Source organism: Phacochoerus africanus, chromosome 5, assembly GCF_016906955.1.
Source record: "Phacochoerus africanus isolate WHEZ1 chromosome 5, ROS_Pafr_v1, whole genome shotgun sequence".
In the NCBI taxonomy this organism is placed as follows: Eukaryota; Metazoa; Chordata; class Mammalia; order Artiodactyla; family Suidae; genus Phacochoerus; species Phacochoerus africanus.
The window spans coordinates 115841078-115855767 of record NC_062548.1 but is presented as its reverse complement, the minus strand read 5'-3'; the positions used below and the strand labels follow the sequence as shown (position 1 = coordinate 115855767).

General features: G+C 41.2%; 1 protein-coding gene across 4 annotated transcripts in view; it reads right to left on the bottom strand.

Moving 5' to 3' along the window:
* RBKS (ribokinase) overlaps positions 1-14690 on the bottom strand; it is a 97989-nt gene that overhangs the window by 77842 nt on the left and 5457 nt on the right. The window lies entirely within an intron of this gene.

Below are 14690 nucleotides of genomic sequence, written 5' to 3'. Positions count from 1 at the left end.
TTGAATACACTACTCTTTGGTGTAAACTACAATTTAACAGAAGAGAATGTAATTTCATGTGTAACGTGCATATCGTTAACTTCAGCATAATATCCTGTGGTACACCACAAAAAGCATCATGACTGACTTGTGCTCTACGACCTTATAGAACTTTGAGAAACAGTATTCTAAAGGGTAGTTTATGGTAAAATAACGTGTTGGAAATGAATGCAAATACATCAGAACTCACATTAAATGGGAATGGATTAAAGTCTCTCGATAAGAAAACCAAAAAAAAAAAAAATCAGTCATAAAAAATAAACAAAGAAAGACTAATATCCAGCTATGTGCTATTGATAAGAGATACATTTAAAACTAAAGGACAGAAAAAGTTTAAAATAAAAAAGATGGGAAAAGATAATACCGGAAGAATATCTAGTAAAATAAACTTGGATAGCTTTTTCAGTATCAGCCAAAGTAAAAGCTTAGAGCAAAAAAAGACAAAGACAGTTACTCCTTTAATCAAAATGTTAAATTCAGCAAGAAAAGGTAAAAATTCTAAGACAACTATTAAAATAGCCTTGGGAGTTCCTGTTGGGGAACTAATCTTCATGGGGATGTGGGTCTGACCCCTGGCCTTGCTCAGTGGATTAAAGGATCTGGCTTTGCTTCAGGCTTCAGTGAAGGTCGTGGATGTGGCTTGGATCTGGCTTTGGTGTGGCTGTGGTGTGGGCCGGTGGCTATGGCTGTGATTCAACCCCTAGCCTGGGAACCTCCGTATGCCGTGGGTGTGGCCCTAAAAAGACATACACCGAAAAACAGCCTCAATTATATATAAATATATATAATGCAATTATAAGAAATTGACCTACCATCATGATAGATGATTTTTAACACAACTCTCTAAGTAATCAACAGGACAAGCAGACAAAAAGTTAGGCTGGTCTAACGAACATATATAAAATACTGTGGCTAACACCTATGGGGCCATTTTTCTTATGTACACATTGAACATTCATAATCGACCAGGTACTAGGCTGTATATAGTCTCTTCAAATTTCAAAGAATAGTATATTTAGAAAATATTCTCTGACCATAACAGGTTATGTTAGAAGTTAGCCATACAAAGGTAAATAAAAAAGCCTCCATATATGTAAAGAGATTTTAAAAATGCTTCTAGGATTTCCCTGGTGGCTCAGAGGGTTAAGGCTCTGGCATTGCCACTGCTGTGGTGTGGCTCTGATCCCTACCTAGCATGGGGACTTATGCATGTCAAGGGTGTGGCCAAAAAAAAAAAAAAAAAAGCTTCTAAATACCTGATGGATCAAAGACATAATGATGGTATTTAGAAAGTCGTGAAAACTAAAGTATAACAACAAAAAATATATACCTCAGAGATATTGCTGGTTCAGTTCCATATCACCACAAGAAAGCAAATATTGCAATGAAGTGAGTCACATACATTTTTTGGTTTTCCAGTATACACAAAAGTTATGTTTACCCTATACTATAGTCTATTCATGTGTAACAGCATCATGTCTAAGAAAAAGGACATAGCTTAATTAAAAAATACTTTATTGCTAAAAAATACTACCTATCACCTGAGCCGTCAGTGAGTCACAATTTTTTAGCTGGTGGAGAGTCTTTATGCTGAAGGCTGCTGACTGATCAGGTTGGTGATTAATAAAGGCTGGGGAGGCTGTGGCAATTTCTTAAAATAGGACAACAAGTTGTCTGTACCAATTGACTCTTCCTATCATGAATGATTTTCTTCTTTTGACCACGCCCACAGCATGTGGAAATTCCTGGGCCACGGACAAAACCGAATCCTTAACCACTAGGCCATGAGGGAACTCCACGAGTGATTTCTCAGGTAGCATGCAATGAATGCTGTTTAATAGCATTTTACCCACTGTAGAACTTCTTGAAAAATTGGAGTTAATCCATTTAAACTCTGCTGCTGCTTTATCAACTGAGTTTATGTAATATTCGAAATCCCCTGATGTCACTTTAACAATCATCCCAGCATCCTCTCCAGGAGTAGATTCCATCTCAAGAAACCACTTTCTTTGCTCATTCATAAGAAGCAACTCATCTGTTCAAGTTTTATGATGAGACTGCAGCAATTTAGCCACATTTCAGGCTCTACTTCTAATTCTGGTTCTCTTGCTATTTCCACCACATCTGCAGCTCCTTCCTCCATTGAAGTCTTGAACCCTTCAAAGTCATCCATGAGGGGTGGAATCAACCTCTTCTAAACTCCAGTTAATGTTGATATTTGGACCTCTTCCCATTAATCACAATTTTTTTTTAATGGCTTCTAGAATAGTGACTCCTTTCCAGAAGGCTTTCAATGAACTCTGCCCAGATCCATCAGAGAAATCACACTCTATGGCAGATATAGCCTTACGGAATGTGTTTCTTAAATGAAAAGATGTGAAAATTGAAATTACTCCTTGATTCATGGGCTGCAGATTGGATGTTGTGTTAGCAGGCATGAAAACAACATCAACCTCCTTGAACAAGTCCATTAAAGCTCTTGAGTGACCAGGTGCATTGCCTGTGAGCAGTGATGTTTTCAAAGGATTTTTTTCCTGAGCAGTAGGTCTCAATAGTGAGCTTAAAGTGTTCAGTAAACCATGCCGTAAATAGATTCAGTTTTTGTTGTCCCATTTACAGAGCACAGGCAGGGCAGATCCAGGATAATTCTTAAGGACTGTAGGGTTTTCAGAATAGTAAATGACTACTGGCTTCAACATTAAGTTGCCAGCTGCATTAGCCCCTAACAAGAGAGTCAGCCTGTCCTTTGAAGCTTTGAAGCTGTGAAAGCGCTACATGGCATCATCTTTTGTATGCACTGAAAATCCATTTTTTTAGTGTAGCCACCTGCATGAATGATCTTAGCTACGTCTCCTAGACACGTGTGGCAGCTTCTACATCGGCACTTGCTGCTCCACCTTGTACTTTGATGCTATAGAAGTGGCTTCTTTCCTTAAACCTCAAGAACCAACCTCTGCAAGCTCAAACTTTTCTTGGGTAGCTTCCTTACCTCTCTCAGCCTGCAGAGAGAATGGAAGAGAGTCAGAGTCTTGCTCTGGATTAGGCTTTGGCTTCGGGGAACGTTGTGGCTGGTTTGATCTTCTATCCAGGCCGCTAAGACTCTCTCCACATCAGCAATAAGGCTGTCCTGCTTTCTTATCATTCCTGTGTTCACTGGAGCAGCGCTTTTAATTTCCTTCAGGGACTTTTCTTTTGCATTCGCAACGTAGCTAACTGGCTCAAGAGGCCTATCTCTGCTTTTGACATGCCTTTCCTCACTAAGTGTAATCATTTCTAGCTTTTCATTTAAACTGAGAGACGCCTGACTCTTTCACTTGAACACGTGGAGGCCACAATGGGGTTATTAATTGGCCTAATTTCAATACTGTTGTGTCTTGGGGAATAGGGAGGCCCATGGAGAAGGGACAGAGATGGGGGAATGGCCAGGCAGTGGAGCAGTCAGAACAAACCCAATATTTGTTAAGTCTCAAGTCTTACACGGGCGTGGTTCATGGTGCTTCCCAACAGTTACGATAATAATGTCACAGCGCAATGATCTCAGGCCAACATAACAAATGTGGAAATAATGAAAAAGTTTGACATTGCGTAAGAATTACCAAAATGTGACAGACATGCAAAGCACGCACATGCCATGGAGAAAGCGGCACTGATGGACTTTCTTGAGGCAAGGTTGCCACAGACCTTTCATTTGTGAAAAACACAGTTACCGAAGGGCCGTAGAATGAAGTATGCCTGTACAAAGGACTCCTTATAATTTTTATCAAGATAGGCTAAAGGACTTTAAAGTTGAGTTCTTAGATTTTTATCAGTACAGTTGACCCTTGAACAACTGGTTTGAACTGTGTGGGTCCACGTCTACCTAGATGTTTCCACTAAATATGTACTGCAGCGCTATACGGTCCATGGCTGGTTGAATCCACAGGTGTAGAATCGTGGCTATGGAGGGTGATGGCAAAGTTCTTTGTGACTTCTTTGACCAGGCAGGAGCTGGCGCTTCCACCCCTGCCTTGTACAAGGGTCAACTCTACCTGTTTGAAAACAGGCAACTGCAAATTTCAGCCTGTTATTTTTCACTTGACAATGAAGACTTCTGCTTTAGAAAAGACATCGGTATTATTGCTGTCACAGTCTATGGATTATAACATTTATTTTATTTTTATTTTTTTTTTGTCTTTTCTAGGGCCGCACCCATGGCGTATGGAGGTTCCCAGGATAGGGGTTTAATCGGAGCTATAGCCACTGGCCTACGCCAGGGCCACAGCAGTGTGGGATCCTGGCCTCGTCTGCGACCTACACCACAGCTCACAGTAACGCCGGATCCTTAACCCACTGAGCAAGGCCAGGGATTGAACCCGCAACCTCATGGTTCCTAGTCAGAGGCGTTAACCACTGAGCCATGATGAGAACTCCGGATTATAACATTTAAAACTGGTGGTAAACATCCAGATGCAAAATATAATACGTAAAGGGCACTTAAGAATTGTTGCACAAATTGCTTTTTACAATATTATGGAAGAATTACATTAGAATTTTTTTTTTTTTTTTTTTGACCACAGAGGAAGAGCCATTATCTGCTATCTGGGAAACCATATACATGCAAAGATAATTTATAGGTGCCTTCTACAGATATAAGAGAAATACAGTACTAGCCCCAACTCAAGCTAGTACTATAAAAACTGTGAAGAGAGTAAAGTACGACAGATGGAGACATTTCACATGCTCATATGAAGTAATACATAAGATCACAAACAAGTGATTTTATTTATTTACTTATTTTTATCTTTTTGCCTTTTCTAGGGCTACTCCCACAGCATATGGAGGTTCCCAGGCTAGGGGTCCAATCGGAGCCATAGCCGCCGGCCTACACCACAGCCACAGCAACACGGGATCTGAGCCGTGTCTGCAACCTACACCACAGCTCACGGCAATGCCGGATCCTTAACCCACTGAGCAAGGCCAGGGATCGAACCCGCAACCTCATGGTTCCCAGTTGGATTCGTTAACCACTGCACCACGACGGGAACTCCAGAAGTGTTTTTAATCAGATGTCTTAATAACTTGACACAATTCAGAGAAGTCTTGTCCATAACGATTATACAATGAAAGGGCAACTCATCACTATGCAGAAAATACTAACAAGTGATTAAAACTGTATCCAACGGGGCAGATTTTGACCTAGTATAACCATGGAAGAAATACACTGGAAACATGTGAGGCCTGTTTTGGGCTGCTCAGTGCATTGGCAATGCACATATCCGAGGTTTACTGTGCGCCAGTTGGGGTTGAGGTTCGGGAGATATTCAGATCCTGTTTTACTGAGCTTACAATCAGGTACCAACGTCGTCTGCTCACTGTCATGACTAAGGAAGATCCAGCCACTTAACTGGAAGGTGACTGTCCTGCGCAAAACTCCCATCATTCAGGAACTGCTGTCTGCTGGACAGTGCCACGCGACACGATGTGTCGGGCGCCAGGACTCTGCACTGTCCCAGCTGAGAGACTGGAGGTTCGGGTAGGTGCCTCTTAGAGACGGATGTGCTCATCTCCTCCAGGGTCAGGAACAGCCCTACTCCCATTCTCTCAGCGGTTATTTCTGCAAATTACAGCAGTGTTTTGCCACATTCACGCTGCTTCCTAGCTCCTGCTTTTACTGATAAATCACTTGTTCTCCATCCTGGGGGCACGTTAGAATCTAGGGGAAGAATTTATTAAAAAAATATTGATGCTCGGGGCCTATCCCTGGGAGTCTGAGTTAATCGATTCTACCTGAGAGCCAGTGTGAGACCTTTCTCCTCCTCATTTCCATCGTGTTTTGTGCTAACGAGTCTTAAGACTCAATTTTATGGCTCTATTTTTAAACTATTCGTTCCTTTGCTGCAGGAGTTTAGACTAGACTCTTCACATTTTGTTTTTTCTCTGAACACTCTTACTTAAAACTGTGGAGTTCCCGTCGTGGCGCAGTGGTTAATGAATCTGACTAGGAACCATGAGGTTGCAGGTTCGACCCCTGGCCTCACTCTGGGGGTCAAGGATCTGGTGTTGCCGTGAGCTGTGGTGTCGGTTGCAGGCACGGCTTAAATCTCGCGTTGCTGTGGCTCTGTCGTAGGCCAGTGGCTGCAGCTCCAATTCGACCCCTAGCCTGGGAACCTCCATATGCCTCGATGCGGCCCTAAAAAGACAACAAATAAATAAATAAAACCTTAAGGGGTGGCCGACAGAAAAATGGACATAGGACGCATAGACAGGCAACTCATGAAAGAAGAGATTCAAACAACCAACAAACATCTGAGGAAAAACTCAATCTCACTAGTAGTAAAACAGGAGATAATATTTATCACCTTTCAAACTGGCAACGTGTTGGTGAGTTTTGTAGGAAATAGGTGTTTCGCACATTGCCAGTGGGGGTATATATTTCAGAACACTTTTTATGAAGGCAATTTGGCAATATGTTACAAATTTTTAAAAAATGTTATTTCCTTTGATCTAGAAATTCTATCTTTAGGAACTTCCTTAAGGAAAAAGACACGCGTCCAAAGGGTTAAGTGTTCAAAGAAGTTCATCACAGCAAATGGAAGCAACCTAAAAGGTATAAATTTAGGACACTGAATCAATAAATTTGGAATCTCCGAGTAATAGAGTGGTGACGATAACTCTGTTGCTGAGCTTAGGGGTAGTGGGGAAGGTATGAGGTTTATTGAGTTCTTCTTCTGCACAGACAGCCCCCTCCCCCAACAAACATACACTCAGACACAACACGTATGCACGCACATAGGGACACATAATTGCATAAGAGGACGCAAGAGAGCAGGAACTAAAAATAAGAGGCAAAAAAAAAAAAACAACACCTCACAATAAACTGGAATAGGGAAGGAGGCTTAAACGGAAAAACTGAAGAGGAGGCAGTTTAAAAAGAAATGCAAGATAACTGGTACAACTAACCCAGACACCTACAGTCAATTAATCTTCGACAAAGGAGGCAAGACTATAAAATGGGAAAAACACAAGTCTTTTCGGCAAGTGGTGCTGGGAAAACTGGACAGCCACATATAAATCAATGCAAGTGGAACACACCCTCATACCATGCACAAAGATAAACTCAAAATGGCTTAAAGACTTAAACGTTTAAGACAAGACACCATCAAACTCCTAGGAGAGAACATAGGCAAACATTCTCTGACATCAATCTTACAAATGTTTTCTCAGGTCGGTCTCCCAAGGCAACAGAAATAAAAGCAAAAGTAAACCAATGGGACCTAACCAAACTGACGAGTTTTGCATAGCAAAGGAAGTATTAAAAAAAACAAAAAGACAACTTACAGAATGGGAGAAAATAGTTTCAAACGATGCAACTGACAAGGGCTTCATCTCTGAAATGTACAAACGACTTATACAACTCAAAAAGCAAAAAACCCAACAACCCAATTGAAAAAATGGGCAAAAGACCCAAATAGACATTTCTCCAAGGAAGATATACAGGTGGCTAACAAGCACATGAAAAAATCTCAACCTCACTGATTATTAGAGAAATGCAACTCAAAACTACTATGAGGTAGCACCTCACACCTGTCACAAGTCCATCATTAATAAGTCCACAAATAACAAATGCTGGAGGGGGTGGGGAGAACAGGGAACACTCCTACACTGCTGGTGGGAATGTGAACTGGTACAGTCACTATGGAAAACAGTATGGAGGTACCTCAGAAAACTAAATATAGAACTACCATATGATCCAGCAAGCCCACTTTTGGGCATATATCCAGACAAAACCTTCCTTGAAAAAGACACATGCATTCGTATGTTCACTGCAGCACTATTCACAAAAGCCAAGATGTGGAAACAACCTAAATGTCCAGCGACAGATGAATGGATTAAGAAGATGTGGCATATATACACAATGGAATACTACTCAGCCATGAAAAAGAACAAAATAATGCCATTTGCAGCAACATGGATGGAACTAGAGACTCTCATACTAAGTGAGGTCAGTCAGAAAGAGAAAGACAAATACCATATGATATCACTTATATCTGGAATCTAATATATGGCACAAATAAACCTTTCCACAGAAAAGAAACTCATGGAGAACAGACTTGTGGTTGCCGAGGGGGAGGGGGAGGAAGTGGGATGGACTGGGAATCTGGGGTTAATAGATGCAAACCATTGCATTTGGAGTGGATAAGCAATGGTATCCTGCTGTAGAGCACAAGGAACTATATCTAGTCACTTTGATGGAGCAGGATAATGTGAGAAAAAGAATGTGTATATATGTGTGTCTACGTGACTGGGTCACTTTGCTATACAGTAGAAAATTGACAGAACACTGTAAACCAACTATAATTGAAAAAATAAAAATCATTAAAAAGTACAACTACTATGGTAAAGAATACGGCAGTTCCTTAAAAAAGTTAAACAGAATTACAACATGATCAGCAATTCCACTTCTGGGTTGTACGCAAAAGAACCGAAAACAAGAACTTGAACAGGTATTTATACACCCACGTTTTACAGCAGTATTATTTCCAAAAGCCAAAAGGTGGAAGCACCTCAGTGTCCATTGATGGATAAATGCATTAACAAGATGTGGTATATACACAGAGTGGAATATTATTCAGCCTTAAAAGGAAGGAAATGCTGATATGTTACAACATAGATAAACTTTGAAAACATTGTGCTAAGTGAAATGTGTCACGAAAGGAGAAATACTGCATGATTCCACTTATATGATGCAGCTAGAGATATCAAATTCATAGAGAAAAAAGTAGAATGGTGGTTGCCAGGGACTGAGGGGGAGTGGGGACAGGGAGTTGAGTGTTTAAGTGGGTACAGAGTTTCAGTTTTGGAAGATGAAAACAATTCTGGAGATGGATGGGGATGATGCTTATATAATAATGTGAATGTACTTGAGGAGTTCCCTTGTGGCTCAGTGGATTAAGCACCTGGCATTTTCACTGTAGCAGCTCAGGTCGCTGCTGTGGCACAGGTTCAATCCCTGGCCTGGGAACTTCCACATGCCATGGATGTGGCCAAAAATAAAGCAAAATAAAACACATGAATGTACTTCATGCCACTGAACCGCACACTTACAAGTGGTTAAAATAATAAATTTTCTGTTTAGTATATTTTACCACCATAAAAAAATCTGAAAAAATATTCTAAGGACAGGATTAAATCCTCTGATATAGATAACGGCATTATTTGCCCTCCCGCCACCAAAGCCACTGTTCCTCGGTAGCACTTTTGAACACTTTTTTTATCTCTTGCAAACACACGTCAAACTTCTGAAATGCTACTTTAACCTTCACGATAATGTGTTAGTATTTGACTGTCAAGATTTATTTTATTTAAAAAGTTTTTAAAATTTTACTGTGGAATATAGTTGATTTACAATGTTGTGTTACTTTTAGGTATATAGCAAAATGATTCAGTTATATATGTATAGACATATCCATTCTTTTTCAGACCCTTTTCCCATATAGGTTATTGCAGAACATTGAGTAGAGTTCCCAGTGCTATACAGTAGGTCCTTGTGGATTATCTATTTTATAAGATATATAAGTTTTAATCCTGGCTCCAACCTTAACAGGTATTTGCGGGGGCCAAATAACTTAACTCTTCCCAATATTGTTTCCAACAATTAAAAAGAACAGGGTGCAGAACAAAAATGAACTCAAGGTTCTTTCCTGCTCTAAAAGTCTCTAGTCTCACAATATTGAAGTTACCCAACCACACCTTTGTCACATTATAAATATCTTTGTTCCATGGGTGGTTGCATTTGTACAATTTTTTAAGAGTATTGATATATTTAATATCTTCTTAGTTTCATTATCTCCAGTAAAGAGTTGTGAATTTCCTGAGCCAAATTTGTCATTCGTTTCTCCATTACAATTATAAAAGCACATCAATATTTTTTCTAAAATTTAAAAACCAAATTTAAGATCTTTCCTCCCAAAAGTGGATTTGACTACCTTTTAATTATTTGATAATTCCTTTTTTTTTTTTTTAAGGAATATAACCTTTCTCCCCTGCTAAAAAGCACAAAGCACAGAATTCTTTTGTTCCACAAAACGAGATTAGAACTTCACTTTCCAGGTCTTGTCAATTTGGGAAAGCTAACTGTCAGCCACAGGGTTTTGCTCATAAAGGACCAGAGAGCAGATGCTTGATTCATGCGCATTTTACTTACCAGATGTTTTTTGTTTTGTTTTGCTTTTTAGGGCTGCATCTGCAGCACACGGAAGTTCCCAGGCTAGGGGTCAAACTGGAGCTGCATCTGCCAGCCTACGCCACAGCCACAGCAACGTGGGATCCAAGCTGCGTCTGCGACCTACACCATAGCTCAGGGCAATGCTGAATCCTTAACCCACCGAGTGAGGCCAGGGATCAAACCTGCATCTCATGGATGCTAGTCGGATTCACAGCCCCCTGAGCCCCGACAGGAACTCCTTCACAGATGTTTTCAACCTTTTTCCTCTTTTCTAGCCCCATCACTCCTGCTCCCGTGAAGACCACAGCTTTACCCTTCAAATGCCTTCCTGTCTTCAAAACATTGCCGCCTTTTACGTCTGCCTTTGGCACTGAGTCAGCTCTGTGAAATACAAATCCGACCATGTCGTTTCTATACCCTTAGCCCTTCACTGGCTCTCAGAGCCTACAGAATAAAACCCAGGCACCTCAGTGTGGCTGATGAGGCCTTTCATCAACACCTTACATCTGATGTTCAGTGTACAGACCCAGTGGCTGCTGTCCCCGGCACACCCACGCACGCCTTCTTCATCCATGACTTTGCTCCCGCGTGTCCATCCCAACTGGCCAGAAAGTACCCCCTCCACTTTTTGTGCTGCATTAGCACCTGCTTGTTTTTCAAGATTTGGCTCCAGAGGCATCTTAGCCAGGACCTTGCTCCTGTGCTCCCACAGAGCCTGTAGGTACTTACCATACCCATACTACAGTGATCTATCTTTGTGTCTGCCTTCTTCCTTGGACTGTAAGTTCCTCAAGAGCAATGGCCATGTCATACTCACTGCAGCACCCCTTGCACTTAGCACAGTCTCTGTATTTCAATATTATATACAAGTCATCAAAATGCTGGAGCAATGTTCATCACAGAGCCCACGTCACCTTGCTCTTCCTCGAATGCAGACACTAGGGCACAAAGAGCTGGCAAAGGAAGAGACGGCGTAGTGGCACCAAACCAGAGGTGCTCTTTCTTTGTCATACGTAATTTACCTTTTAACACATATCTTTTTTGAAGGGACCTAGATCAGCACATTTTCCATGAATGATGCCTTTTGAACCTAGGGCATTCAGCTGACAGAAATACGTTTAATGAAAACAGTAATTTAAAAAGTGACTGGTAACTGATAAGCAACTTTCAAGACCAGTTTAAGGAGCAGAAAGAATAATGAAGGGTGATATTATATTCCTCTAAGATTGAGACTGCATGATACTTCTTGGGCCAACATTCTTTTGGTTTTTACTTTCCTGAAAATGTGACTGCCAGAGATTTTTCTGTACTCAAGATGACAGGTCAAGAGGCTTTTGGTGGATGGCGGGTTAGATATCAAACACATATAACCTTTTCTAGGTGCAGAATAATATTTTGGCCTTTTTTGTTTTTTAGAAAGGCAATCTAGGTCCCATGTCTCCTCCACTTTGGATCTAAAAACATCTAAATTCACTTACCCCACCATCCAATTAAAATCTTTTGAGAATTAAGCAATCATTTGCCGACTTGCCAAGGATTAAATTTAGAGGCTTGGTTGAACATGAGCCTTATCTCTGCAGCCATCACTTTTAACTGGAGCATGTAAAAGGATAACATAGGGCTTTGGTTGACATCATAGTCTATTGCCATGGAAATGTAAACATGGGTTTGTATTAAGCTTGTCTCCAAGCAAGTTTTAGGGGTACAGAGAGACTGGGAGACAGGAGATAAATTATGTAAGATGTATCCTCTCAATGTTGGAGTGCCCTAGGAGCTCAGACCTCAGTGATCTCATCCTGTCTCATGGGTTTAAATACCATCTATACACTGATGACTCGCAAATTTATTATCTCCAGCTAGATCTCTCCTCTGAACTCTGAACTCATATATCTGTCTTCTTGACTGCTTCAGTTGGATGTCTAACAGCCACCTCAAATCTCACCCAACCACCCTGAGCTCCTGAAACCCTCCTCTCCCTACCTATCCTGCTCTGTCACAATCTCCCCCATCTCAGCAAACGTCAGTTTCCCCTTCCACTTGCAGAGGTCAGAGAACCTGGGGTTATCTTGATCTGTCTTGGGCATCGCAGCAAATCCTGTCAGCCCACCTTCCAAACACAATCAGAAGATGCTCACGTCTCCCCGTTTTCACTCGTTTTGAGTTACCATCATTTTGTGCCTGGACTATTGTCGTGAACTCTGAACTGGTCTCCCTGTTTCTGCCCTTGCGCGTCATATACTTCACTCACCTGTGCAAACCCTCCAATGGCTTCTGTCCTCATCCGTGGTACCACCTAACATCCTTTAATCATCAGGTGCCCTCCCCTCTCCCTCATTCTCTCCTCGTGGTTCACTGATCATAGAGGTGGCTCCCGCCTCAGTGCCTTTGCATATGCTCTTCCTCTGGTTATCGGTATGGCTTGCTTCCTTTCTCGCTTTGGGTTTTTACTCAGATCACCTTCTCAGTAAGGCTTTCTGTGGCCAATGTTCTAAAATTACTATTTCCATCCCCCTTTCAGACTTAATTTTCCTCTGTAGCATTTATCTAACAGACTAGGTTTGCTTCTTTCTACTGATACTGCCTGTCTTTTCCACGAGAACATAAGCTCCATGAGGCAGAGGTTTTGGGGCAGTGTTCTTCATTGCCGTATCCTCTGTACCTAAGGAAGTGCCTGGCATGTAGTATAAAAATCAATAAATATTTGTTGAAGGAACAATTTGCAAATGGGTGATACATGTCACAAGAAATAAAGACTAGTGAGAGCATGATTAACCAAGGGCTTTGAGCCTGATGTCTCTAAAAATTCATCTGTTGGGTTTTCATGGGACTCTGTCTCTGGAGGAAATCTGACTTAATTTTCCACAAGGACAGCCTGGATTTCTCCTATGTTTGCAATGTGGGACTTCAGAGATGATTGTTCCAGAAGGAAGAGGATAATGAAAAATACAGCTGGGTATTAAATAATGCTCAGTCTGCCATGCGGCATGAGCTAATGATTCTCTACAATTATTAGTACATAGAGCTTACGATTCACAGTGGACTGAAATTAGAAATGAAAAAAGTTGCTCATTTGATTGAATTAGCAGTGTCTGGCACACAGTCATGTAATATATAAAGTGAGTTGGACTCGGATGCCATCCAAGAGGGCTTATTTACTGAAGTCGTTTCATTTCTAAAGTGATTCTACAGTCTAGGCATGGGTGTCCAGGCTGGGTACAGTTGAACTTAGATATCAAGTCAGGAACAGCAGGGAAGATACTGTCTTTAGATTTGGAAATGATGAACCCTTAGGTGTTATTCCTTCCCAGCTTACAAAGTAAACACATGGTGCACAGACGACGAGCGCTTAAATGGACTGTTGATGAAAAGGGCAATGAATATGAGTTAGAGGTATACGAATATGATGGAAAGATAAAAGTTGGGAAACCTGGGTTCCCACTAACAGGCTATGTGATTGGGGCGAGTCATTTAACCTCTCCTAATTACCTCATCTGTGAAGGGTGGCAGATGGACTGAGAGGCCTCAATGAGTCCCCAAGCTCTACGAATTCCAAGCTTTTTTGACTTTAAGCTTCATCATTGTGGTAAGCAGAAGTATGCCCCTCCCCTGCCTCAAAGATGTCCCCGTCCCATTCCCCAGAACTTGTGAATATGCTATGCTATATGGCAAGGGGTATTAAGGATGCCGATAAGGTAACTTAAAATAAGGAGATGCCCTTGAATTATCTGTTTGGGCCCAATAAAATCACAAGGTTTTTTAAAACGTAGAAGAGGGAGGCAGAAGAGTGTCAGAGAGATGCCTTGTGAGAAAGACTTCACTGACCATTGATAGCTCTGACCACGAAGGAGGAGGCCATGGCCAGAATGTGAGCTGCCTCTAGAAAACAGAAAAGGCAAGAAAACAGATTTCCCTTCGAGGCCCCAGAAAGGAACACAGTCCTACAGACACCTTGATTTTTAGCCCAGTGAGGCCTGTGTCAGACTTCTGACCTCTAGAATTGTTAAGTATTAAATTTGTATTGTTTGAAATATAGATCAATGGACCAGGATAGAAAGCCCAGAAATAAACGCAAGCACCTATGATCAACTAAGCTATGATAAAGGAGCTAGAATATGTGGTGGAGGAAGGAGAGTCTCTTCAATAAGTTGTGCTGGGAAAACTGGACAGCTACCTGTAAAAGAATGAAATTAGAACATTCTCTAACACCTTACACAAAAATGAACCCAAAAGGGATGAAGGACCTGAACCTAAGGTCAGATACTACGAAGCTCCTAGATGAAAACACAGGCAGAGCATTTTTTTGACATAAACCACAGCAATATCTTGTTTGATCCACCTCCTAGAGTCATGGAAATAAAAACAAAAATAAACCGATGGGATTAACTAAACTTAAAAGCTTTTGGACAGCAAACGAAACCATAAAACAACAACAACAACAACAAGACAA